This window comes from Rhinolophus sinicus, linkage group LG10 (assembly GCF_036562045.2).
Source record: "Rhinolophus sinicus isolate RSC01 linkage group LG10, ASM3656204v1, whole genome shotgun sequence".
NCBI lineage: Eukaryota > Metazoa > Chordata > Mammalia > Chiroptera > Rhinolophidae > Rhinolophus > Rhinolophus sinicus.
Window position 1 is genome coordinate 66,578,404 of NC_133759.1, and position 11,693 is coordinate 66,590,096.

The 11,693-nt window shown below is 41.2% G+C and overlaps 1 pseudogene; it reads right to left on the bottom strand.

Annotated features, from left to right (window-relative positions):
- Positions 1 to 8,316: 8,316 nt before the first annotated feature.
- On the bottom strand, positions 8,317 to 8,931 carry LOC109439378 (mitotic spindle assembly checkpoint protein MAD2A; annotated as a pseudogene).
- Between the last annotated feature and the right edge of the window lie 2,762 nt (positions 8,932 to 11,693).

An 11,693-nucleotide genomic window follows, 5' to 3' on the forward strand; every position in this document is an offset into this window, starting at 1 on the left:
CGTGTTTTTTTCTTTTTATTGGTTTGTCTTACTACCTAACTTATGAGTTATAAGGGCGACATTTTATACTTCTCACTGTACAGACCATCCTCGTTTCATTACATTTATCTAAGTTTCTTACTCAGAAATCCAGCTTATGGTGGAAGTAAGGTTCGGTGGATTAGGAAAAGGCCTGACCTGAAGCCCAGAATGACTGCTGCTTTTACTGTAACCAAAGCACCTGGGAAACCAGGGGCTCACAAGCAGGTGGATCAGCCCAGGAATGTTAACAGTGTAAGGGGAAGTATTTCCAAAATTCCAGTATTTCCAAAAGCCACACATGACTTGTGCTAAGTAAGGCCAACTCTGAGACATGCTGACATCTCAAAGTTGGGTCTCACTGCTACTCCTGAGAACCCAACACAGCAGCCCAGGGGGGCCCAGCAGGAGGCTGCCTTAGGTCTGGGTCAGATTTTGCTTCCAGAATAGCATCTTGGGTGCCAGTGGGCCCAAAGTGGCTGGTGGTGAGTCTGCACAAGCAGCGGCTGAATGAACTCAACCAAGGTTTGGCACATACACAAGCTACCACCAAACACTGATGACCACAGAACAGCAGCAGGGTTGTGCCACATGGGTTTTGAGACCTTAGTCTCTGTGAGTTAAATCCCATAGTCAGGAAGAGGTGTACAAGAATCCAGGCCTTCTGAGAACCAGACTAGGTTGATCTGATTGTTTCCCATGAGAGGATACTACTGGGTGGGAGGTGCCTGGTTGGGCCCAAAGTCCAACCTTTCCTCTGATCACCAGCCTACTCTCTTGTCATTCAAGGGGGGGAGAATCTTTTATGTTACTTAGCCCAGAGTGGCTCCTTTTCTAATTGTCACTTCTTCATGTGAGACTGCAGGAGTTCTGAGAGAGGGAACTCCAGCATTAGGCCTCTGGAACAGGTGTCATTCATTGTTCTGATGATGACACTTAGAACTTACATGAGTGAACATATTAAAAATAATGGCGAAACTTCTTTAAATAAAGTTGTACTTGAGACTTACTGCTATTAGACAAAACTAATATTTATGCTCATATTTTTCAACCTATTGAGCAGATAATTCACTGCAAGGTGGAATTAGAATAGAAAGACACTGACAAAATTGTCTGCATACATTGTTCTCATTGCTCGACTGGTTAACTTAAACTTTGAGCCTAATCTCCTTCCTGTCATCCTCTCAGAAAAACGTGGTCAGAGCAGGAAAAAATGCTTATAGACCCAGTTATACAGAAACTCTACAGCTAGGAGTTTATCCTGAGGAACTAATAATAAATGTGTGGACAGTATGAGACTATTCATTGCAGAAAAATAATTAAAGTCAACCTAGATTTAACAGGAGGAAGGCTAGATACATACGACATATACATGAGATGGCATATACGCAACCATTTACAATCATGTTTACACAGAATATGTACGCAGTGGGAAATAATCTTGATGTATGTGGAATTTCTTAAAAACCACAAGCGTAGTAACGGTCTTGGATAAATTTCGAGGAACACAACACCTACCAACACTAAATCACAAACAAATAGAAAATCTGAATAGACCTGTAACAAATAAGGAGATTGAATCCATAATAAAAAAATCAAATAGAGTAGTATATACTCTACTCTAGAAAGGGCTTTGGGAAATGGGGAGAGGCCTACAAACATAAACTTTTATTGCAGAACACTTAGCAGAATTGTGTGTATAGGTTTACCCAAATTACTTAATGTCTGAACGACTAAACAAGTCTTTTCAACATATGATTGGTAGAAAAGGGAATGGTAAAGATGCTGAGGAGTCACCCTCCCAATGTCACAGGGGCTCCTGGGCCAGTTCATGCTCTTCTAACTAAGTTTACTGCACTTCAGTGTGTGAGCAATTTGGCAAAATATGAATTTATTTATTATGGTATTTTGTTTTCTGTTAGGTTGAATTATAGGGTGTCTCTGACTTATCAACACCTACTTTAAAAATCATCAGCTCATTCTATTCTAAGAATAAGTGGAGAGAACAGGGAAAGCATAACCTTTCCACTTTAGAGAAACGTTTGCTCAGACACATTACTTGAAATCACACTATTTCACAGTAGTTCCAGTGTTATTAATATACAGCATCAAGCAGAAAGGCTTTAGACTGGAACTAGCGCATCATCTCTTCTTGGGTCTTCTGTCTGCCAACTCACCCTGACGATTTTGGACTTCTCAACCTACGTAGTCTCATAAGCCAACTCCTTAAAATAAATCTTTCTCTATATCTTCATATCTTATTTGTTCTGCAAAACCACGATAGATTGATATGGCCAAGTCTGCAGAGGCTGGCAATGATTAGGATGTGGAAGGAAGGAAGGAAGGAAGGAAGGAAGGAAGGAAGGAAGGAAGGAAGGAAGGAAGGAAGGAAGAAAGGAAGGAAGGGAGAAAGGAAGGAAAGAAAAGGAAGGAAGGAAGGAAAGGGGAAATGAACTTTGTAAGTTCTAGTCTGAGTGACTGGGAGAATGGAACTGCCTCTAATTAGAAAGTCAACATGAAGTGGTAGATATTTGGGGAGAGGAGAGTTAATTCAGGTTGGGACATTTTAGTTTAGGTTGTAATGGTCCATGTAAATGAAAACAGCCAAGAAACCAGGGATAATTATGGAGATAAAGTTTAATGAAGATGTCTGAGAAGGTGATAGAGTATGGAAGCCAGTGGAATAGACGTAACATCTGAAACCATGGCAAAGGAAGATAGATCAAGCAGCCAAAACAAAGTTTCTTAAAACGGAGAGAGAGATAGAGAGTCAAATCAAGACCTGCTGTGTGTGTGTTGGTTTTGAGCAGGGGGTGCCTGGAACCAGAAGAGTAGCCTAAGGAAGGGGACAGACAGATCAGGAGAATTTAGTTGGTGCGGCATCCAGGAAGGAGAGAATTTCAGGGAGAAGCAGGAATCAACCATGATGACCACTACATATATGAGGACAAGTAACTGCTGGAGATTCCACCTCGGTGTGGTTTTTATTTGAGTGACAGGTTTAGACGATGGCAGACACTGAATTAATAAGAAAATAGCTATTAAATAAGTGAAAGATTGTAAGACTAGGGTCATTTCCAAAGACGGAAATTTGGTGGTGGGAAAAAACTGCAGGACAATAAGTTGAACAGAGAGCCAAAACAAAACGCTACATTGGTCAGTGAGAGGGGAACATACTGTAGCACAATGGTAAGAACCGGAACTGAATATACATGTGAAGAGAAGATAACTCGTGGGCTGAAGTACTTATGGAGGGAAAGACAGTAAGAGCCTGGCCTGCAACCCGACCGTTCCCCCCAAGCAGAAAGTAGTGGGATAAAGTATAAGTTTGGTTTCTCTTCTTACAAAAGAAAACAAACCATAAAACAACCCTCTCCCCCACCATCATGCAGTCCGTCCTATCAGGTACTGTTAACAGACTCCAGAGGAACAAATTCGGGGTAGGGTGCTTCAAAAGAAAAAAAAGACACTAATTCCCATTCAAAAGAAAAATGCCTGATAATACTCTAAATAAAAACATTTAATTAAGTTCAGTGTAAAGTACATTTTGCTGCATAATATTGAATCCTGTTGTGTTATAAATGTAGTAATTAAATCAATGTAGCATAAAAAAGATAAACCCTCAAAAACTTAGTTGAAATCCAACTACTGAAACTTCACTAGTGTAAGTTACAACAAACCCACAGACAAAATCGGTGGCATTTGACTTACGTTCTAATTTTGTAATAATAATTCTGGCCAGTGATTTAGGAAATTCTTACATGCAAACAATCAAATTTCCAGGAGGTATCCTTGTCTTTCTTATTCTTTCTTTCTCTGTAATTTAAGAAGAATGAACCTTGACTTTAACACATGTGAGTATCATTTACAAAGTTTTTGTCCCTTTTTAATTGAAGTTGGTATTGGTGATGATATGGGCACTTCAGGTGTCTATAGAAAGAATCTGGCACTTAACTGTTGTAAAGCTGCCCACAAACAGAGCAAATAATAGCATGTACAGGTGGCACACGAATGGGTGTCATTCCCACATTACACACAAGACGGCAGCAGAGAGCGTGTCCCTGCCCACCCTCCTTCAATTGAGAATCCAGGCCCCTGGGACTGAGCTCACTCTGAGATACATCCTGTTTCAGGCCCTTCACAGGCCTCAACTCACTTACTGCTCCCATTTTCCAGAAAAGGCAGAAACAATTTTTATCTCCATGCACAGGTAGTGAAACGGGAGAGTGATTGTAAAAAAATTCTGAGTCCAGAACCGGGACTGACATGGGCTCACATGGGCCAACAGCGCTTGCACACACTGGATACAAACAGTCCTGGCAGCGTTGGGGTGCATTATGGTCATTCCATTTGAAGAAAATCTGCACATGACCTAATGGTCCAGCTTGCCTTGCACTCACCCAAGCAGGTTGTGGGGTGGGACAAGGGCAGGCAGTGGGGAGTGAGGTGGTGGCCTGGCCCTTCACAGGAGCACAAGCCGCACCAGATCCTATGACAATGACTCCCCATCAGCTATGCGATGGGGGAGTCCTGTGCTCGGGCCTTTGAAAATCTCTTCCTCCTCAGCCCCGAGCACGGGTCTGCTTCTCCCCATCTTCCCTTCCTCTGAGGTCACAACTGACAAGAGCTTCCTGGCTGCTCAGAATGGAGTCTGGGGTGACACTTTCCTTATGGAGGGGTGCCTGAGCCTCAGACAGGCGCAGAGCTGGCTTCTGTCTCCTCCAAGTACTAGCTGTGTGACTTCAGACAAAGACATGGAAAGTCCGTCTCCTCACCTGTCAGGTGGGGATAACCGCTCCCTCTCAGGTGGCTGTGAGATCAGTGCGGTGAGGCAGGTCGGCTCCTGCCCCACACGTGATGGGCCCTCACTCCCCCTCCCTCTTCCCTTCCCAGTCCTTTCTCTACCTCTATGGGCTGGAAGGATCAAGAGTTTAGCAAACAGTCTCCTGGTGGCAGAATGAGCTCTCCTGTTGGTGTCCACACAGCCACAGTCCCCTGAGTGCTGACTCTGGCTGTGTGCCAGCTTCATCCTCAGGGCGGAGCTCACCACTGCCCCTCCCTGGTCTTCAAACCCTGCTAATCTCCAAATTCAAGGCCCTTGTCTCAGCTCAGGCCAGAGCGCCTGTCACCACACTTCTCACTGATCTCTCTGCTACCATCCTTCTCTCGTCCAGTGCAACCTCCACATTGTGACCAGCTAGATCTTTCTAACTAAGTTAGGGATCTAATCCTGTCACTTCCTGTGCCTACAACTACCAACAGCTTCACTTGGGCTAGAGAATAAAGTCTCTATCATCATCATAGTGTTGAGACTTTATCAAGCCTCGTGTTCTCCTAGTCTCATTTCCTATCATAACACCCCAATTCACTCACCAGGTACCCCAGCTGTCAGCATTAAGCTGTCTTGTGTCAGCTTTAACAGATAGATGTAACAGCACTGAGACTGAGCCTGAATGCAGGAATCTGAATAAAATACAGACTTTAGTGAATAATAATGCATCGACATTTTGTACATTGATTGTAACAATTCTGGAAAGAGAGGAGAAAGTAAAACTAAAGTAAGATACACCTATTGCGTCAAAATGGATGATTTCCATTAACAAAATGGACCCTAAAATAAGGAAAATACTAACCAATGAGACATCCAGGACCTCTTCCTCCCGCTTATTCTCATCACTTTACTCTGGAGTTCCCTCTCCTGGGACAGGGAAGGAAAATGTACAAAGCAGTTTGGAAGTTCCCCAGAGATCGGTCCCCACCAAGTGTCCTCATCTCCCGCACCCAGGAAGTCTCGATTCTGATATGTCAGGTAGGACCGGAAGCAACTGAGGGGCTTTCCCTGGAAGCTGAGGTGCTGGACTGGGGCCAGAGAACAGATGCTGGGTCAGGAAAGCAATGGATTCCACATCACTGAGCTCTAACCCTAACCCCAAACCTAAAACCTAACCTTTAAAACCTAAACACTAAACCCTTAGCCCTAAGCCTAAATCTAAACCTTAACATAAACTGTAAAACCTTACAACCATAAACCATAACCAACAGCATAAACCAACCTAAACCCTCAACATAATACTAAACCATCACCAGAAACCACAAACTATGAAACATATCCATAAACCATAACTATAACCATAAACTATAACCAAAAACACATAGCCATAAACCATAAACGTAATCCATAATCAATCCCATAAACCATATAACATACATGTAGCCATAAACAATAAACATAAACCATAACCAAACTGTAACCCATAATCTTAACCTTAACCCCTAACTCAGCACCACACTCCACCTCAGCCCCAACCCTAGCCCCGTAGGGCACTAATAGCCCCTAACCAGTCAAATCAGAAGTAGGTCACAAAAACAGAATACACAGATCTATATCCCTTATAGAGTTGTAATAATGTTCCATAAAACAGGACTATGAAACCAACTGCACATTGAAATAATGATGCACCGTAAGCAACTGTGTTTACACCAGAAACTCAAAGGTTGTTCAACGAACTGAAATCAACCCTGGAATACCCAACAACAGTATGAAGGAAAAACACACGATCACAAAAAGCTTTTCACAAAACCCAATCCTATTTCATGATCGAAACATTCAAGAAAGTATGAATAAAAGGAAGTTTCTTCAATGTGATCAAGAACATTAGGCAATACTTAAGCAAGCTTCATGGCTCATGTTTTAAGATGACAGGTTTATTCCTGAAATCAGGAACAAGGCCAGGATGCTGGCTTTCACCACTGTCATTCAATAATGTACCTCAATCCAGAGCAATTAGGAAACAAATGAGAGGCATCCCTGTGAAAGGAAAAACTGAAACTGTCGATTCACAGATGATACGTCACATCTTATATACATAACTTCCAAAAGAATCAACAACAAAAATTATTATTACTAGTAAAGTAATTCAAAGTTAAATGACAAAAAATACACAGAAATCTGTTTTATTTGTATACATTAGCAAGGAATAATCTAAAAAAGAATTTAAGAAAACAATTCCACTTCAAATAACATCAATGTTGGTAAAATACTTAGGAATAATTTTAATAAAAGTGCAAGGTTTCTACACTGAAAATTACAAAACATAATGTCTTTCTTTGCTGCAAGAAATTAAAGAAACCTACCTAAATAAACGTGAGGCCATCCCATGGTGATGGAAATTGTTAGGGTGGCAACAGAACAGATGCGATGTAAGGATTCAGTGTCATTCCCATGAAAAGGCCCCCAGGCCTTTGTGGAAAAACGCACAAGCTGATCCTAATATTCACAGCAAATTTCCAGGGAAGAAAAGAGCCATTAAGGATCTTCAAACACCAAATCAAGTTGTAGGCTCACCCTTCCCAAACGTAATTCGTAATTAGTACAAAGCCAAAGTAAGGAAAACATGGTGACACTGGCATAGAACTATACACAGAGATCAATGGAATTGTATTGAGGACCCAGAAATAAACCCGTCAGTCTAAGTCAGTAGATTTTTTTTTAACATACACATTTAACTTATTTATCATTGTCATTTACAGCTTTATTTTATAAAACACAGAAAGACACTTTTTTTCTATATTTCCTTTTCCTTTTTTTTTTTTTTTTTTTTTTGGTAAGGAGGGCACAGCTCACAGTGGCCCATGTGGGGATTGAACCTGCAACCTCGTTGTTAGCAGCACCACGCTCTAACCAAGTGAGCTAACAGGCCACCCCCAGAAAGACATTTTTAAAAGTGCTATATCACCAGAATTTAAACACTAGAAATATTAGTTTTCTAAGTGTGACATAAATTACAATCCAATAATTGGAGATTTTTTTCAGTACAGTTACTATACAAATGAAATAAATGGCAAAAGGACTTAACAGCAATATTTTGTTACCTATGTATTATCAGATACTTTAGGACCTAAACAAAGATTCTGAGTATTCAGACTTCTTTTGTTGTGTTTTATATTTAAATAACTCTCTACCTGTATTCTGAGTCAAGTTACTTGATCAAAAGATGTGATTTGGGATGGCATTTCATTTGATACCAGAAGTTTTCCTATCTACAGTTACCACCTTCAAGGAATTGACATTACAAGGCCGAAGTAATCTGCTGGGTCCCTTTTTTGAACACTGTGCAAAAAATTGTGGCAACACCCTGGAAAGTCAAACAGATACCCCAAAATGGGACAATCATGCACGGTCCTGTAAAGTATGTTAAATTTTCCGCCATCTAAAAGTTAAGCAATAAAATATATGAACTACCGTTGACTTGGTTTTAGGAGAAGCATATTTGAGGATTTACGTTAGTGTTCTCATCTTCAGTCATTACCAGGGATTCTGTAGGCCACCATGCTATTTACTCTGTGGTAGTGGTAGTGAGGCAGGAAGGCAGACTTGCTCACAATTGGTAATCAACTGTAGTCCTGACTCTTCCCATTTTTCAGGCACAACCTAATATTTGTATAAATCAGTAGATCAAATGAACAAGAAACTTCCAACAGTGGTAGGAATGTCATTGTAGCTGTGATCTGTCTGAACACAGAATGAATTTCATTTTGGAGAGCTTTCTGAGCCTTTTCTCTGAGTGTACTGTCATTTTGGCAGTCTTGTCACAATCAATATCAAATTATCATCTTTTAAGGACCTCAGCCCTTTCAATATTTGAGAGGATTGCCACCAGTTTCTAAACTGAACTCTTCTATAATAAAATTTTCAGTTGTTCCACCACATTATTTAGGTATTTCATGAGTTCAGGATGAGTAGTTACAGGCAAGGGTGAGCCCACATTTCTGCATTGGAGTAAAGGTTTCAGGTGGATACATGCCACGCATGTTATATCCTAACATGTTGTTGATGTCAAATGAGAACTCAGCCACAGTTTTACGGCTCCCATGCAGGGTGCTGGGTTACTGTGGGGAGAGCTGCAGGGCCATGTCCAGACCCACAGACGGGGCATGCCCACTCACAGAGGGTGACCGCAGGGTTCACAGCAGCTCCCCGCCATGTATGCCCATTGATTTTTGATAAAGGGCAGACAACATGACATTGGGTAAAGAAAGGTATTCCAACAAATGGTGCTGGGCAAATGGCCATCCAAATGAAGAGAAATGAAATTGGACCCCAACTTCACACCACACACAAAACTTAAAATACATGAAGGGCTTAAATATAGGCAGTAAATGTATAAACTCTCAAACAAAATATGGAGATACATTTTCATGACCTTGGATTGGCGATGGTTTCTTAGATATGACACCACATACAAGCTACAACAACAAAAAAAGATAAATTGGACTTCCTCAAAATTAAAAACATACATGCATCAAAATAAGCAATCCAGAAAGTGAAAAGACACCCCATAAAATGAAATCAAATAGGTACATATTATATATCTGATAATAGTCTGTTATCCAGGAGACAAAGAACTTTTACAACTCATGAACAAAAAAAAGACAAACGAATAAAATTTTAAAATAGACTTGAACAGAACCTTCTCCAGATGAGACATGCAAATAGTCAACAAGCACAGTAAGATGTTAAACATCATTAGTCGTGATGCAAATGCAAATTAAAACCACAATGTGATACCCCTTCACATGTACCAGAAGGGCTATAATCCAGAAACTAAAACTAACAAATGGCAGCAACAATGTAGAGAAATTAGAACCCTTAAACATTGAACATGAAAAATTACAATGGTGTGGCCTCTGCATACAACACTTTGAAATTTCCACCCCACAAAAAAAAATGCCCATGTGGCTCAACAGATCCACTTCTAGAAATATACCCCTCAAATTGAAAACCACGCATCGGTCCAGTACTTTTTCCACCACAAATTCTTCAGGCTCTGCCTCTTCAACTTTTTTACTTTTCCCATTCTGTTTCTTTCCCATTTTTTGCAGTGTAGTTTTATTGGAGGCCATTTTTTATTGCAGACTTGAAGAGCTATTCACCGCCTCAGAGGTGAATATTAAAGGCTGATACATGAATCCACAGAAGCATTGTTCACAATAGCAGAGACATAAACAATTCAAATGTCCATCTTAATCAGCAGTGAAAATAAGTGACCAATTGTGCAGCTACACCAGGATTCTTAGCTTGATACAATTATGAATATATTTCTTAATTTCTAGAAATACATTTCCTCTTAGCACAAAAATTTTAATGTGGCAGAAGACATGTTTATTAATACACCCAAATATATTTAGTTCATCTACAATAAATAGCAAAAAGTTGATAAATCAATGTTCAGTAACTAGTGTTTCATTATTCTATTTGGAAATGCTCTAGACATTCAATAACTATGCATCATTTAATTTATATGATAAAACCTTAAAATTTCCAATTACCAAAGACACCTAGAAAATCTTTTCAATGTATATATACAATGTAATTATCACTTAAAAGTTTACCTAAATATCTTTTATTTTAATTGTACCTATTTTATATAGTAGTTAAAACTTTGTGATTTCAAAGTCAGTAATTACCAAAGCTATTTTCTTGACATATATTTTAACAGATAACTAATTTTTATAAACACAGTTAGAAAAAATTGTATTTTATGCTAATAATTTTCAAACGCATGACTGTGTAATCAAACCAAACTAAAACCAGCTTTATTTTCAAATATTTCACCAGATCATAAAGTCCTTGGGTTAGTTTGTATTTTATTTCTTACTTTATATAAGTGTAGGGACAGAGTCCCAGAGAGCAGTTTCCAGGCTCTCGGCCTCACGTGGAAAGGCGCTGGCTCGGGTAGTAGATGGACGTCAGCTGTGGCTAATTGACCCTCCCCTGTAACCAGTTAGCCAATTAGCCACTGATACAACTGCCACAGCTGTGCTGATTGGTGAGTCGAGTCGAGTCAGGAGTTGAGAGTGAGTCGGTCGGTTGGCAGGCAGAGAAGCGTACAGCAGGTTGCAGGTCGTGTGACTCCAGCCTCCAGTGGGACTATTGTGCCACCAGTGAGAGTATAGTGATATGACTCCTCTACCTATGGCTCCGTGGGTGTTCCTTTTTGGCCTAGCCATATCCTGTGTTCTTATGCAGGGAGCGGGACCAGAGACCCCACAGGACACCTCGCATGACAAATGGCGCAGCGAGCAGGGTGTGGTGTCCGCCGAAACTCTCTGGAAGGTACTGGAGCAGTTTATACATATGAAACCTCAGTTTAACGAGCAGGGTATGGCGCCGGCCAAAACTCTCCGAAGGATGGTGGAGCAGTTTGTGCCTATGAAAACACAGTCTCAGGAAGCTCATGAGGAGCACCACCAGAGATGGGGAGCGCAGTCTGCCTGGGAGAGACGTGACCCCTCGGTGAATTGGTGGTCCTCTCGAGCCTCCGAATGGTATGCTGCCCTGTTGGTCATAGCAGGACTTACCGGCTTTTTGGTAGGCTGCTGCTGTAGGCTCCAAGGGTTGCAGACATCTTATACCGAGGCCTCCACCCACTCAGACACCTGGCACGGTGAGCAAGATTCCGACAAGGTGCCAGACCAGGTGTTTCGGTTGGAGGCGCCGGAAGCTCGGGTCCGCCTGTTAGAAGAGGGGCCCCACAGTGGAGACTCTGAGGCAGAGGCAGAGGAAGCAAGTGGAGACAATGTAGCTCCCAACCCCCAAGCCCGGCCAATCTTGAAGCAAAAGATTTAGAGCAAGCAGCTCCCTCTCTTCTCTGCCACCTGAAGTCACGTGGCTG